Genomic DNA, 17471 nt, shown 5'->3' with positions numbered 1-17471 from the left:
AAATCATGATGTAGGCCGGGCACAGTGGCTCACGCCTATAATCCCAGCACTTTGGGAGACCAAGGCAGGCAGATCCGGATCACCTGAGGCCAGGAGTTCGAGACCCAGTCTCTACTAAAAATACAAAAATGAGCCAGGTGTGGCGGTGCACACTTTTAATCCCAGCTACTTAGGAGGCTGAGGGAGGAGAACCGCTTGAACTCGGGAGGCAGAGGTTAGAGTGAGCCAAGAATGCACCACTGCACTACAGCCTGGATGACAGAGCAAGGCTCTGTCACAAAAAAAAAAAAAAAAACCATAATGTAGTATTTCCCAATTTTAAAACACAAACCATGACTCTACTCCCTTTCTGTGCTCTTTAGAGAACGACTTCAAAGATTAAGAAAAAAAAATTTTTTTGAGATTACAGGCATGAGCCACTGCGCCCGGCCAAATTAAATAAATTTTTAAACTACATAAAATCAATTTATCCTAACAAATTCATTCGATCAAATGAGAATTTTAACTTACTGATATTCTGAAGTGTGCACCCTTCTATCAGATTTAAGCTTATCTTAGCAATATTTTCTGCTGCTTTCCACTTCATTAACATTTCAAGTTGAACTTAATAGACTAAAAATTTAAGACAGGAGATGAAGGAAGAGTTGCAGTAGGGGAAGGATACAAGGTGGCTATTTAAATAATATTAGAATGCAAAACTCCAGATAAGAGCCCTTCCACTGGCTGGGTGTGGTGGCTCACGCATGCAATCCTAGCATTTTGGGAAAAGCTGAGGTGGATGATCACCTGAGGTCAGGAGTTCAAGACCAGCCAGGCCAACATAGTGAAACTCGGTCTCCTCTAAAAATACAAAAACTAGCCGGGTATGGTAGTGGGCACCTGTAATCCCAGCTACTCGGGAGGCTGAGGCAAGAGAATCGCCTGAACCCGGGAGGCGGAGGTTGCAGTGAGCTGAGATGGTGCCACTGCACTCCAGCCTGGGCGACAGAGCGAGACCTCATTTCAAAAAAAAAAAAAAGAGTCCTTCCCTCATGATGAGATGTAGTCTAAAAAATAATAATAAAATAAAATAATGACCCTGGTTTTAACAGCTGCCACGTAAGGCTTTCAAAATTCAGATGAACTAGAGCTTTCCTAAAACAAATCCCACTCTCCTTTGACTGGAAAAGGCTAAACTTAATTTGCTCAGGTTTGTTTAAAGATATACCATCTTCACCTTAAGTTATTCTACTAAGTGATTAACTTTGTAGATGAAAACTGAAGGAAACAAAAAAAATTTAGGTTCAGAGTTAGCATTATTTCTAGGTTAGCAGAACCTTCAAGTGTTATGGAAAATATTGTCAAATGGAGCTTAATTACAAGACCATTAAGAAGAAGGTCCTGCATTCAGAGAGACCCATCAATAGTTGCTAAAACCATCAGGAGAAAGGCTGCTGGAGAACAATAACTGTATGGTATCAAAGGATCGCTCCATAAGTTACCTGTTAATTATAAGGGGAAAATGTTGTTGCTTTACAATAGAGCAATCTTGACCCTTCACTACAATAGAACGGAAAGATAAAACAATTTGGCATCATTAAAAGGGAATCAACCTCTCTTTATCCACTTCTTAATGTGATATGACAACTTGTTTTAGCTCCAGGTGAAGTGTGGCAATATATTAAAAAACAAAAAAATCTAGTCAGGCTTTTAGATCGAATTTCTAGTTTATATGAAATACAGGTGATGCAGAAGCAACTCAGATCAACACCACGAGGAAACAGACAAATTAGTAAGGTGGACTTTGCACTTGAAAAGTGGGCCATACTCTTCAAAAAGTCAGTGTCAAAAAAGAAAAATGGTAGACATACTGCTCTAGACTAAAAGAGACTAAAGACTCAACAATAAGACACAATGAATAAACCACATGGTTTGGTTGGGGGTTGGGGGGATGGCAAAAGTTACAAAAGACACTTAAGGCCAGGCACAATGGCTTCCACCTGTAATCCTAATCCTTTGGAAGGCTGAGTGATGTATCACTTGAACCCAGGAGTTCAAGTGATCAACACAGTAAAGATAGCTGGGTATGGTGATGCACATCTGTAGTACCAGCTACCAGCTACTCAGGAGGCTGAGGCAGGAGGATCACATGAGACCAGGAGGTCAAGGCTGCAGTGAGCCATGATCGAGCCACTGCACTTCATGATCAAGCCTGGGCAACTGAGGCCCTGTATCCAAAAAAAAAAAACAACACACACACACACACACACACACACACACACACACACACACACACACATTTAAGACAACTGGGGAGATTTAAATGCAGACTAAATATTAGATATTGTAAGATTATCGTTGAATTTTAAAAGCACAAGGACATTGTGGTTATGCCTGAGAACGTATTCTTTGGAAACACATGCTGAAATGCCTAAAGAGATAGACTCACAATTTCTGTAAGTTAACTTCAAATAATTCAGGGAAAGAAAAGAGTACATACATGAGGGTTAACATAAGTATCAAAAGACAAAATTACAATAATGTGGTTTAAGGATCTTAAATAGCTTTATTTACGATTCTAGAATCAAGCAACGCTTTGTTCCATAAAATAGAATGAGCATTCCAGTGAGCAGAGCAGAGGCTACATGTACAGAAACAACAGGCCTGAAGAAAGCAGAAACAAAGAACTGTGAAAATAATTCAAAATCAAATCTGCTGGAAGTTTTTAAATTATTTTCAGCCTTAAAGAAATGTGATAATGGGACCTGAGTCACATGACAGGCAGCTTTAGTCCTCCGATTATAGATCAGCCTTTTACCTACACTGTTTTGTAAAATGTTGGAAAAGCCTAATGGGCTCCAGAGAAGACCCCCATCCCTCTAAACTTAATCTTCATTGTAGATTAACTTCCTTCTCTTACACAAAAACACTAAGATGGAATGTTAAATAAACTCTTTTAAATTGGAAAAGGAAAAGAACTGTAACTAATCAAATTGCTATAACTCATAAACCAACCTTGTATGGAAAATGTGGCAATCCTGTTAAATTTGTTTTCTGCCTAAATAAGCAAGACCTTAAACTCTTCGGTTTCAGAGGACTGGCTGGCTCTATTCCTCTGGATTCTGTGTTACCCAGTTGGCTGCTCTCAGTTTTGCATTTAAGTAAAACTCTTGTTTGTTTTTTTGTTTTGTATTGTTTTGTTTTTTTGAGATGGAGTCTTGCTCTGTTGCTCAGGCTGGAGTGCAATGGCACGATCTCGGCTCACTGCAACCTCCGCGTCCCGGATTCAAGCTCTTTTCCTGCCTCAGCCTTCCGAGTAGCTGGGATTACAGGCATGCGCTACCACATCTGGATAATTGTGTAATTTTAGTACAGACGAGGTTTCTCCATGTTAGTTAGGCTGGTCTCAAACTCCCGACCTCAGGTGATCCGCCCGCCTCAGCCTCCCAAAATGCTGGGATTACAGGCATGAGCCATCGTGCCCAGCCTGAATAAGATTCTTTTAAACTTGACTGTGATCCTTTTGATTATTTCAGGATGGCAGAACAAAAAGTGCATTGGTCATTTCAAAGTTACTTTCCTTGTAAGGAAGGAATGAAAAAACAGGACCATAGAGAAATAACTGATTGGGAACTGCATTATCATGCCAACTGGAACTGTCTGGTTTGAGAAATTAAGGCTATTCCTCTCTCCTGATTTCTGGGAAGGTCCAATAACACCTCAGTTTGGTGGTCTGGAACCATGAGTGGCTCCATTTAGATTTTAGTCTGGTCTATTGTGGCCTAGTGCAGGAGATTAGCTCAAAACAATGGCACCACCTACAATTTTTAATCAACATGAACATGGCAAAATCTTTTTTAACGTAGGTGAAGAGCATATTAGTGTTCACTAATGTTATTCTTTGAACTTTTATTTTAGTTCAAATTTTTTAGAAATTAAGAGAAAAAAGATGCTGGATTTTCCTTTGCTAAGTCCATTTTCATTAAATATAGTTAAGTACTGTTATAAAGTTTCAGTGCTGCAAAATAAATAGTACTCAAATATAAAATTTTATTTTTCTTCTTCTCAGCAAGGCAATTTACTTCTATAGAATGTTGCACCCTCACAGATGGAGCAATGGTGAGCATACTACCTGGACAAGGGAGGGGAAGGGGTTCTTATTCCTGATGTATGTGGCCCCTGCTGCTGTGTCGTTCCCCTATTGGCTAGGGTTAGACCACACAGGCTAAACTATTTCCAATTGGTTAATTTAAAGAGAGTGACGGGGTGAGTGGTTTGTCGGGAAAAATGGTTATGGCAGAGCAGGAAATCAGAATGAGTCAGGGCGGAGAATGAGTCAGGGTGGAGAATGAGTCAGGGCAGAGAATGAGTCAGGGTGGAGCAGGTAACCGGAATGAGGATGGGAAAGGTTGCTTTAAGAGGAAGTTAATTTTAAAAGCAGAAGGCAAAGAATTGAACATACTGACATATTGATTCTTGGAGGAGAAATTCAGAACTCATATCTAACAGTATCCAGGCCTGCAATTTTTCTAATCTTAAAAATGTGTCATGAACTTAAATTCTGAAACTCAAAATTCTCATTCTATAATAATCTCAAAAGAGATCAAAAAATTCTCCAACTACTTACCAGAAAAATGATCGTTCACTGAGCACTCTCTATGTGTCATGCACTCCTCACAACCGTGAGGAGGATACGTACTATAACAATTCCATCTTGGAAACTGAAAAACTACAGCACAGACATTAAAGTAACTTGGTCAAGGTCACACAGACTGAAACTAGCATTGTCGAGATACACTTCCTATTTAAAAATAAACACATAGATTGCTTCAATAAAGGAATATGGTATCACGAAATCAATGACCATGTATTCTCTCCAAAAAGGCTAAAACATGAGTATTTCAACATTTCAGATATAAAAGCAGTAATCTCAGGAAGTAGAGTCATATCAAAGTATTTGTTGCCTGCTGCTATCACTGAACAGTGTTATTTATAAAGAAAATAGATTCCTAAAACTATGCAAAAATACTAAGTTCCCAAATGTTAACACCAGGACCACTAATGAAAAAGTATACAGGAGCACTAATAGTGAAACATGTCAAGCCCAAACTGAAGCTTGGGCTGTCAACAAGTTGTCTTAAAACTGCTGTCTGGGTATGCAACAAGACCTAAACAAAAAAGAAAAAAATGGTTGTCACACAAGGTTAAACGTGAAGAAATACACACTTTGTTCTTCCATTTCCTGGCACCCAAATTCCTAAAACTCTAGGAATACCAGTGTCTTTTTTATGCTAATGAGATGAATGATGTCTGATGGCTTCTGGATAGCCTCAGGAAGTGGTTTGATTGCCAGGGGAACCCGCCAGTGGTGAGAGGGCTGGAACTTTCAGCCCTACCTTGGGAAGGGAGGCGGGTAGAGCAGAGCGCTAAAAGCTAAGATGATCATTAGTGGGCAATGACATAATCAATCATGCCGGCTTACTGAAGATTACAGAACAACCCTAAAGGACAGGTGCAGAGAAACTTAAGGTTAGTGAACACATGGAAGTACTGGGAGGGTGATGAGCCCAGAGTAGGCAGGGAGTTCCACACTCCTCCTCTGCCTTATGCATCTCTCTTCCATCTGGCTGTTTCTGAGTTGTATTCTTTATTATAAAATGATAATCTAGCAAATACACTGTTTCCCTGAGTTCTCTGAGTGATACTAGCAAACCTGAAGGAGGAATGATAGGAGCCTCCAATTCATAGCTAGTGTGTCAGAAGCACATAATATAACCTGGACTTGGCTGGGGCATGGTGGCTCATGCCTGTAATTCCAGCATTTTGCAGGCCAAGGCCAGGAGAACACTTGAGGTCGGAGTTCAAGACCAGCCTGGCCAACACAACCCTGTCTCTACTAAAAATACAAAAATTAGCTGGGTGTGGTGGCACGCACCTGTAGTCTCAGCTACTGGGGAGGCTGAGAGACGAAAACTGTTTGAACCCGGGAGGTGGAGATTGCAGTGGGCCGAGATGAGATCACACCACTGCACTCCAGCCTGGGCAACAGAGTGAGAACTCCATCTCGCAAAAAATAAATAAGTAAATAAATAAAATGAATAACCTGGACTTGTGATTGGCATGAGAAGCGGGAGCAGTCTGGTGGGATGTTATGCTATTTCCCGGTGGATACTCTCAGAATTAAGTTAAACTGTAGGACAACCCACTGGAGTCATCAGAGAAAATGAGACACAGATAATGTAGAGAAAACCCACACACATCTGATCACAGAAGTGTTGTGCTGAATACGAGTATAGAGAATACGAATTTGCTTTTCCTTTAAAACATAGTGGGGATTACATGTATTATCACAAACATTTATACGAAAAAAATATAGCTAAAATCTGAATACAGGACATAGATATTAGATATGAATGGCTAATCAGCTTTCTTAAATATGGTATGTAGTTACAAAGAATAACAACCTTACTCTAAGAAGTGTCATGATGTTTGCAATTTAATGAGACTTTCAAATGGTTCAATAGCAAAAAACAGAGCAAAATGTAAGCAAATTAAAATATTGATATCGGGTATACAGGCTGGGTCACTCTGCTATAGTTCCAACTTTTCTATGTGTAGAAAATTTCATTTACAGCCAGGCGCAGTGGCTCACACCTGTAATCCCAGCACTTTGGGAGGCCGAGGCAGGCAGATCGCCTGAAGATGGGAGTTCGAGACTAGCCTGACCAACATGGAAAAACCCCGTCTCTATTAAAATACAAAATTAGACAGGTGTGGTGACGCACGTGTAATCCCAGATACTCAGGAGGCTGAGGCAGAAGAATCTCTTGAACTCAGGAGGTGGAGGTTGCAGTGAGCCGAGATCATGCCACTGCACTCCAGCCTGGGCAACAAGAGCGAAACGCCATCTCAAAAAATAAAAAAAGAAAAAGAAAGAAAATTTCATTTAAAAAGTTTGGGGAAAAAACAGCAGGGGAAAGAAGTAACTAAGTTTAGAACTAGCAGCAGCATCACAAGAGTTTACCAGTTAAGTTTTTAACTAAGACATCATTATTAATAGTAGACAAATGCCAGATGTGGTGGTATGCATCTGTAGTTCCAGTTCGGGAGGCTGAGGTGGGAAGATCCCATGAACCAAAGAATTTGATGCTGCAGAGAGCTATGATCAAGCCACACTGCACTCCAGCCTAGGTGACAGAATGAGAACCCATCTCTAAAAATAAACAAATAAAACAGGCCGGGCGCGGTGGCTCACGCCTGTAATCCCAGCACTTTGGAAGGCCGAGGCGGGCAGATCACAAGGTCAGGAGATCGAGACCATGGTGAAACCCCGTCTCTACTAAAAATAGAAAAAATTAGCCAAGCGCAGTGGCGGGCGCCTGTAGTCCCAGCTACTCGGGAGGCTGAGGCCGGAGAATGGCGTGAACCCGGGAGGCGGAGCTTGTAGTGAGCCGAGATTGCGCCACTGCACTCCAGCCTGGGCAACAGAGCGAGACTCCGTCTCCAAAAAAAAAAAAAAAAAAAAAAATAGGGTAAGAAAGGACAGTTTAGCAGAAAAGAAATTTAAAAACATAAAGAGGAAAAGACAGCAAAATATCTGCAATTCCTGAATGTAGATGTTGAGTACAGATATTAACTGCCTGTTTCTACTTTTCTATGTTTGAAATGTTTCACAACAAAAATTTAAGGGTCAATGGTTTTAGGTTTTACAGTTCTGGAAAGAAAAAACACTCAGAGCACAACTCAAAACCTTCCTAGGTAACTACAAGAATTTATTAGATATTCTTGGGCCGGGCGCAGTGGCTCATGCCTGTAATCGCAGCACTTTGGAAGGCCAAGGCGGGCGGATCACAAGGTCAGGAGATCAAGACCATCTGGCTAACATGGTGAAATCCCATCTCTACTAAAAAAAAAAAAAAAAAAAAAAAAAATTAGCCAGGCATGGTGGCGGGCGCCTGTAATCCCAGCCACTCAGGAGACTGAGGCAGGAGAACGGGGTGAACCCGGAAGGCAGAGCTTTCAGTGAGCCGAGGATGCGCCACTGCACTGCAGCCTGGGTGACAGAGCGAGACTCCATCTCAAAAAAAAAAAAAAATTTTTTTTATTAGATAAACATTTAAAATTTTATTAGATATTTAAAACATTTAAAATGTTACAATGGGCAGGGTGGGGCTCACATCTGTAATCCCAACTTTGTAAGACCAAAGTGGGAAGATCACTTGAGTCCAGGCATTCCAGACCTTTCTGGGCTACACAGTGAGACCTCATCTCTATAAACATTTTTTTTAAAAAATTAGCCAAGTGAGGTGGTGCATGCCTGTAGTCCCAGCTAACTGGGAGGCTGGGGTGGGAGGATCACTTAAGCCTGGGAAACAGAGGTTGCAGTGAGCCAAGATGGCACCACTGCACTGGGTGACAGAGCAAGACCTTTCTCAAAAAATAAATGTTACAATCGATGGAACCTAAGGACGATGTTCTAGGGGCCCATGGTGTAGGTTCTGCCTTTAGCTGAAACTTCAAAGATTAAAATAAAGGGCTCAATCCTTATAAAGTATTGCTAATTACACAATGTTCAGCTACTTAAGGATCCTGGCAAAGCAGCTATCATATATACCAAGTAGATATCTGAAGGTCTTCAGAGCCCAAATTCTCCTATCAATATAAAAATTATTAGGCCAGATGCGGTGGCTCACGCCTGTAATCCCAGCACTTTGGGAGGCTGAGGCAGGCGGATCACAAGGTCAGGAGATCGAGACCATCCTGGCTAACACGGTGAAACCCTGTCTCTACTAAAAATACAAAAAATTAGCCAGGTGTGGTGGCATGCACCTATAGTCCCAGCTACTCAGGAGGCTAAGGCAGGAAAACTGCCTGAACCCAGGAGGTGGAGGTTGCAGTGAGCCGAGATCATGCCACTGCACTTCAGCCTGGGTGACAGAGCGAGAATCCATCTCAAAAAAAAAAAAAAATTATTAAACACCCTAAACCTCTAAACATCTAAACACCAAGTTTTAATACAAGTATAATACATGATCAACATTTATAAGGACCATGGATTTGGACAGGAGAAAAATTTTATCTTCATCTTTCCTAACCTCTACCTGAAGTACAGCAGTTCCTTCTATCATGAATGTAAACAAACCACAGTATCAGTAATACTTCCAATTTCTCAACAATAGAAATCACATATATTTCCATCCCATTGAATTTGTTGTAGCTCAAAATACCATTTAAACTCATCAACTGACACTTGACTAGACTTGCCACCAGAACAGACAGAGCACACAGTCTTCTCGTGCAGGCGCTCAGGCACAGCTCAGGTCAGCTATGTGGTATCACTAGGCCTGGTCCTTACGCATCAAACTGAAAGCAGAATTGCTGACTGTGGTATAACAAAGAGCTTGGATGGCCTTTGTCCCAGCTCCAGTTGGTGCCCTTTAAATCCCTGAAATGTCCTGAGAGGGACAGGGCATCTCTGTGATTCACGGTGAGCACCTAGTTTATACTAACAAGATGTCTCAGGATGTGGGGCTGGGGAGCTGGCCAAACCAGAAAGACCAATCATGGCATTAGAAGGCTGGGGCTCTAAGCCCCAGGACAGCAGCCCAAAGTTCTGAGAGGGGAGCTAGAAATTGAGTTCAAGTTCAAGGCCAATGATTCAATGGATCATGCTGACGTAATTAAGCACCAATAACTCTGGACACAGAGGCTCACATGAGCTTTCCTGGTTAATACTCTGTGCATATAGTCACACATGGAGACACCAAGATGATCCACTCTGTCTCCATAGGAGGGCATGAACACTTCACATCTGGGACCTTCCCAGACACTGTCCTATATGTCACTTCTGATGGCTGGTCCTAAGTTGTATTTTTTTTTTGCTACAATAAACTGTAAGTACTGGACTTTCTTGAGTTTTGTGAGTCATCCTAAGTGAATTATCAAACTTGAGTGTGACAGAAACCTCCACATTTGTACTCGGTCAGAAATAAAAGTAACACAGGAGCCCCTCAAGTTTGCAGCTGGCATACAAAGTGAGAGGGCAGTCTTGCGGAAACCTATTAACTTTGATCTAAGTCGAAATGTATCACAATGATACATTCCCCATCAACAATTATGTGTTGATGAATATATAAACGGAGATAAGCCAAAGACCACCACACAACTGATTTTTATTAAACATCAAAACCTTAATTTTGGCCCAGTGCAGTGGCTCATACCTGTAGAGTGTGAGGCCTTGGGAGGCCAACGCTTTAGGAGGCCAAGGCAGGCGGACTGCTTGAGGTCAGGAGTTTGAGACCAGCCTGGCCAAAATGGTGAAACCCCCTCTCTACTAAAAAATTAGCCAGGTGTGGTGGTGCGCACCTATAGTCCCAGCTACTGAGGAAGCTGAGGTACAAGAATCACTTGAACCTGGGAGGCTGAGGTTGCAGTATGCCAAAATCGCACCACTGCACTCCAGCCTGGGCAATACAGGGAGACTGCCTTTAAAAAAAAAAAAAAAAAAAAAAAAAATACGGCCGGGCGCAGTGGCTCACGCCTGTAATCTCAGCACTTTGCAAGGCCAAGGCGGGCGAATCATGAGATCAAGAGATTGAGACCATCCTGGCTAACACAGTGAAACCTGGTCTCTACTAAAAACACAAAAAATTAGCTGGGCATGGTGGCGGGCGCCTGTAGTCCCAGCTACTCGGGAGGCTGAGGCAGGAGAACGGAGTAAGTAAACCCAGGAGGCGGAGCTTGCAGTGAGCCGAGGCTGCACCACTGCACTCCAGCCTGGGTGACAGAGTGATACTCCGTCTTCAAAAAAAAAAAAAAACAACCTTGGCCAGACAAGTGGCTCACGCCTGTAATCGCAAGACTTTAGGAGGCCAAGGCAGATCACCTGATGTCAGGAGTTTGAGACCAGCCTGGCCAACATGGTAAAACCCCATCTCTACAAAAATCAGCCAGATGTGGTGGTGTGCACCTATAGAGCCAGCTACTTAGAAGGTAGAGGCAGGATGCTTGAACCTGGGAGGCTGAGGCTGCAGTGAGCCAAGATCACACAACTGCACTCTAGCCTGAGAGACAGAGCAAAACTCCATCTCAAAAAAACAAAACAAAAAAACCCTTAATTTTAATTTTTTAAAACAAAATCTGAATTACCTATGTATCAACAATATTGTCTTGTCACTTCAATTACTGACAAAGAGGCCTGGCGCGGTGGCTCACACCTGTAATCCCAGCACTTTGGGAGGCTGACGCAGGCAGATCACGAGGTCAGGAGTTTGAGACCAGCCTGGCCAACATAGTGAAACTTCGTCTCTACTAAAAATACAAAAATTACCCGGGTGTGGTGGCATGCGCCTGTAGTCCAGCCACCAGGGAGGCCGAAGCGGGATAATCGCTTGAACCCGGGAGGTGGAGGTTGCAGTGAGCTGAGACTGTGCCATCTGAACTCCAGCCTGGGTCACAGAGCGAGACTGTCTTAAAAAAAAAAATTACTGACAAAGACTTCAGTCTTCTGTTTAACAGGGTAGTAATATTTGTATAACTGTTTAAACATAATTGGTTTCTGTTGTGATCCTGTGTATTTCATTCACGGTGTTCAGAAAGATTCTGAAGAGGCATCCATAGGTTTCATAAAACTGGCAAATAGTCCATGGCACAACCCTAAGTGCCCAAAACTATGGACAACAAGCAGTCTCTCTGGGTCTCTGATGGGTTTCTGAAGGTCACCCGCAAGGATCAATGTAAATGGCCAACTCTTGGTAATAATGGACTGGTAATTTAAACAATCCTCCCAACAGCTACAAAGTTAAAGTAAAATTTACACAGACATCCCTCGTAAAAACTATCAGAAACCAAAGTTTCTTAGAGAAATAGCCGATTGCAGATGAGAAGGATATTAGAGGAGCTTGAAATATCCTGTCATACCAGAAGCAAGGAAGCTCTATCAACGACTGCTGGAATTGTGTTAAGGAAACAAACAGGGTTGTTTTGAACTATTTTCTTGACTGCTGCATATAACTGAAAACTACCATGAGAAAAAGTTGAAAATAGGCCAGGCACAGTGGTTCACACCTGTAATCCCAACACTTTGGAAGGCAAGGGAGGGAAGATTGCTTGAGCCCAGGCGTTCAACATCAGCCTCAGCAACATAGGGTGATCTCATCTCTACTAAAATTTTAAAAAATCAGGCATGGCAATGCATGCCTGTAGTCCCGGCTACTAGGGAGGCTGACACAGAAGGACAGCTTGAGCCCAGGAGGCCAAGGCTGCAGTAAGCCGAGATCATGCAACTGCACTCTAGCCTGGGTGACAAAACGCGATCTTGTCTCAAAAAAAACTCTACAAAAAAGATTTTAAATAAGCTCTGTATTACCTCTTTGCTCAAAAGCAACATGGCCTGTGAAAATCACATATCTGAGCTGTGGATTAATTGGTCCTGCCTTCCAATTCTGTCTTCGTCCTTTGTGTGACCTGGCCACGTGTACCAGTTAGGGCTGTCTAACTCTGGTAAAAGGCAGTTTTTGGAATATGTTGGGTGGCTCATAGACTTTAAGAGAAGGCTGGAGAACTAGGCTTAGGAGATTAACAGGACCCAAGTGGGAAAATGGGAACCACACCAGGCATTTCAAACATAAAGAATTTAATAGACAGATGCTGTAATCATAAGAAATACACAAGATTTTTAAAAATTCTAGTATATACTGGCTGGGCACGGTGGCTCACAAGGTCAGGAGATGGAGACCATCCTGGCTAACACAGTGAAACCCCGTCTCTACTAAAAATACCAAAAAAATTAGCCGGGCGTGTGGCGGGCACCTGTAGTCCCAGTTACTCGGGAGGCTGAGGCGGGAGAATGGCGATGACACGGGAGGTGGAGCTTGCAGTGAGCTGAGATTGCGCCACTGAACTCCAGCCTGGGCAACAGAGAGAGACTCCAACTCAAGAAAAAAAAAAAAAATTAATTCTAGTATGTATTGTTAGCAAGAGAATCTTTCAAAACGTAAGTACAGTCATGCCCCATACAGTGATGTTTCAGTCAACATGCCCCATACAGTGACGTTTCAGTCAACAATGGATCACATATACAACGGCAGTCCCATAAGATTATAACAGAGCCAGGCACAATGGCTCACACCTGTAACCCCAGCACTTTGGGAGGCCAAGGTGGGCAAATCACTTCAGTCCAAGGGATGGAGACCAGACTAGGCAACGTGGCAAAACCCCACCTCTAAACACACACACACACACACACACACACACACACACACACACACACACAAGTCAGGCATAGTGGCACGCGCGTGTAGTCACAATTACTAGGGAGACTGCGTGAGGATCACTTGAACCCAGGAGGCAGAGGCTGCAGTTAGCCAAGATCGCACCACTGCACTGCAGCCTTGGCCACAGAGCGAGACCCTGTTTAAAAAAAAAAAAAAATTATAACGGAGCTAGAAAATTCCTATTGTCTAGTATTTCATAGCCATTTGTGGTGATGCTGGTGTAAACAAACCCACTGTGCTGCAAACAAAACTACTGTGTTCAAAGTCATATTATAGTACAGGCCGGACACGGTGGCTCACGCTTGTAATCCCAGTACTTTGGGAGGCTGAGGTGGATGGATCGCCTGAGGTAAGGAGTACAAGACCAGCCTGGCCAACATGGCGAAACCCTGTCTCTACTTAAAAAAAAATGAGCCAGGCATGGTGGCAGGCGCCTATAATCCCAGCTACTCAGGAGGCTGAGGCAGGAGAATCGCTTGAACCCGGGAGGTGGAGGTTGCAGTGAGACGAGGTCACGCCATTGCACTCCAGCCTGGGTAACCAGGGCTAAACTCCATCTTGGTGGGGGGAGGGAGGAGTACAGTACAGGGCCGGCACGGTGGCTCACGCCTGTAATCTCAGCACTTTGGGAGGCCAAGGTGGGTGGATCACAAGGTCAGGAATTCAAGACCAGCCTGACCAACATGGTGAAACCCCATCTCTACTAAAAATACAAAATAGCCGGGGATGGTGGCACATGCCTGTAATCCCAGCTACTTGGGAGGCTGAGGCAGGAGAATTGCTTGAACCCAGGAGGTGCAGGTTGCTGTGAGCCTAGATCGTGCCACTGCACTCCAGCCTGGGAGACAGAGTGAGACCCCTCTCAAAAAAAAAAAAGTATAGTACAATTATGTACAGTACATAGTACTTGACAATAAACAACTATGTTACTGGTTTATGTATTAACTATATGTTTAATCATTAGTTTAGACTGTACTCATACTTATTTAAAAAAAAAAAAGTTCAGTGTAAAACAGCCTCTGGCAGGTCCTTCAGGAGGTACTCCAGAAGAAAGCACTGTTATCACAGATGACAACTCCAAATGTGTTAATGCACCTGAAGACCTTTCACTGTGACAAGGAGCCGAGCTGGAAGACAGTGATACAGATGATCTTGAGTATTAGTTTTCTTTCACCACTCACTCACCCAGAGCAACTTCCAATCCTGCAAGCTCCATTCATGGTAAGTGGTCTATACAGTTGTACCATTTCTGTATCTTTTATACCATGTTTTCACTGTACTTTCTTTGTGTTTATATACATAATTACTTACCATTGTGTTCCAACTGTCTACACTATTCAGTTCAGTCACATACTATACTACACAGGTTTGTAACCTAGGAGCAAATAGGTTTTACCATTTAGCCTAAGTGTGTCAAAGGCTATACCATCTAAGTTTTGTGCAAGTACATGCTATAATGCTCACCTAACAATGCATTTCTCAGAACATACTCTCATCATTAAGCAACACATGCTTGAAAAATAAGTAAGACTGAAATTAAAGAGTAAAAAAGGATATACCCTGCACATACTAACCAAAGGAAAACTCTGCAGCAACATTAGTATCAAGCTAAATAACTTTACCTCTACTAATACTTCTCCCTTAAAAAGAACACTTAATAGTGGTTTTCTACTTTTTCGCCGCTTTGGAGACAGGGTCTTACTCTGTCACCCAGGCTAAGTGCAGTAGTAAGATCAGGGTTCCTGAGTGCATCCTTCATCTCCCAGGCTCAAGTGATCCACCTACATCACCTTCTCGAGCGGCTGGGACTACAGGTGTGTGCCACCACACACAGCTAATTTTTTTTTAATTTTCTGTAGAAATGGGGTCTTGCTATGTTGCCCAGGCTGGTCTCAAACTCAAGACTCAAGTGATCTTCCCGCCTCAAGTCTCCCAAACTGCTGGGATTACAGGCATTAGCCATCACACCCAGCCAATAGCGATTTTAAAAGACCTGGTTGATATACAGCTCTAAATACCAATGCATCTAAGAACATACCCTCATATGACAATGTATAAAGCACAAAGTGTCGGAGCTAAGGAGAAACTGACAAATGCAAAATCAAAGTATTAATATATCTCTTTCAATAACCAATAGAACAAGCTGAAAAGCTTCTGCACAGCAAAGGAAACAAATGACAGAGTGAAGAAACAACCTGTTGAATGGGAAATGATGTGTGCAAACTATTCATGACAAAGGAATAAAATCCATAATATGCAATGAGCTCAAATAATCAACAATTAAAAAAAAACAATCCCACTAAAAAGTGGGCAAAAGCCATCAAAAAACATACACATGGCCAAATGATATACGAAAAAATGCTCACATCAGTAATCATCAGGTAAATGCAAATCAAAACTACAATGAGATAGCACCTTATCAATTAGGATAACTATTATTAAAAACACAAACAACAGACGCTGGCAAGGATGTGGAGAAAAGGGAATTCTTACACACTGGGAATGGAAATTAGTAAACCTATCACGAAAAACAGTACAGAGATTTCTCAAAACACTAAAAATAGAACTACTACATCATCCAGCAATCCCACTATTGGCTATTTATCCAAAAGAAAATAAATCAGTATATCAAAGGGATACGTACACTCACCTGTTTATCACAGCACTATTTACAAAAGCAAAGATATGGAATCAACCTAAGTATCCATCGATGAGCAGAGAGATAAAGAAAACGTGGCATATAAACACAACGGAATGCTATTCAGCCAGAAAGAAGAATGAAATCATGTTTGCAGCAACATGGATGAAGCTGGAGGTCATTATGTTAAGTGAAATAAGCCAGGCCAGGCACAGAAAGACAAATATCACATTCTCACAAATACATGGGAGCTAAAAAAAAAAAAAAAAAAAAAAGGTTAACCTCATGGAAATAGAGAAAACAATGACAGGTATCAGAGGCTGGGAAGGGATGGGGGGTGAGGAAGAGAGGTTGGTTAATGGGTACAAACATGCAGTTAGAAAGTTCTAATGTTCTATAGCAGAGTAGGGTCACCATAGTTAGCAAATATATACCATATATTTCAAAGTAGCTAAAAGAGAAGGCTTGAAATGTTACCAGCACACAGAAATGATGTATACTCAGCCAGGCATGGTAGTTCACACCTGCAATCCCAGCACTTTGGGAGGCTGAGGAAGGTGGATCACCTGAGGTCAGGGGATCCAGACCAGCCTGGCCAACATAGTGAAACCCTGTTTCCATTAAAAATACAAAAATTAGCCCAGCATGGTGGCACACACCTGTAATCCCAGCTTACTCAGGGGGCTGAGGCGGGAGAATTGCTTGAACCCAGGAGGCAGGAGGTTCCAGCAAGCCGAGATCGCACCACAGCACTCCAACCACAGCACTCCAACCTGGGCAACAGAGTGAGACTCTGTCTCAAAAACAAAAAAAGATAAATACTCAAGGTGATGGATGCTCCAGGTACCCTGACTTGATTATTATACATTCTATGCATGTAACAAGTATTCATATGTATCCCATAAAGATGTAAAATATTATGCAATAAAAGGAAAAGATAGGAATTTAGCAATGTATTTCTATGCAAAGGCTTAAAACATATAACATCTCAACATAAGCGAGAACATACAGTTCCACAACTTGTGTCTCTCATTAAATGGTACATTTTTCGTGTAATAAAGTAGGCCCTTGGCCCTCCTATCCCTTGAATTCCACATCTGTGGAATCAACTAACCTCAGATTTTAAAAATCTGGGGCAAAAATGGTTTCATCTCTACCAAACACATAAACTTTTTTCCTTATAGTTATTCCCTAAACAATACAGTATAATGATTTGTGTAGCATTTACACTGTGTTACATACTATGAGTAATTCAGAGATTAAAGTATACAGAAAGATGTGCATAGATTATATGCAAATACTACACCATTTTATATAAGAAACTTGAGCATCCATGGATTTTGGTATCCACGGGGGCCAAGGGGGGGGGGGAGTGGGTCCTGGAACCAATTCCCTAATATGGAGGGATGGTTGTATGAATTTTTTTTCCTATCAAACTCTTCTTAACAGTGGCAGAATATTCCAGTGTACGCATATAATGGTCGTTTACTCTATCTTAACTCCATTATTAGACAGTTGTTTCTAATTTTTCTCAATTACAAACACTGATATAATGAAAACCCTTACACATACATATTTGT

At 42.1% G+C, this 17471-nt stretch overlaps 1 protein-coding gene across 8 annotated transcripts in view; it reads right to left on the bottom strand.

The window, feature by feature from the left end:
* Positions 1 to 17471, bottom strand: part of SPIN1 (spindlin 1) — an 84175-nt gene that overhangs the window by 53574 nt on the left and 13130 nt on the right. For 2 of the 8 annotated variants that reach the window (XM_077966703.1, XM_077966700.1), the window contains exon 2: positions 16551 to 16684. The exons of 5 other annotated variants lie outside the window; for them this stretch is intronic. The gene's annotated coding sequence lies outside the window, so the exon portion shown is untranslated. Of the gene's footprint in view, positions 1 to 4606; positions 16143 to 16550; positions 16685 to 17471 lie in introns of all 8 variants that reach the window. One more of the 8 variants, XM_077966701.1, reaches the window with a different exon arrangement.

This window comes from Macaca mulatta, chromosome 15 (assembly GCF_049350105.2).
Source record: "Macaca mulatta isolate MMU2019108-1 chromosome 15, T2T-MMU8v2.0, whole genome shotgun sequence".
Taxonomy (NCBI): Eukaryota; Metazoa; Chordata; class Mammalia; order Primates; family Cercopithecidae; genus Macaca; species Macaca mulatta.
Note: the sequence above shows the minus strand (reverse complement) of the source record. Positions and strands in the feature narration are given on the sequence as shown.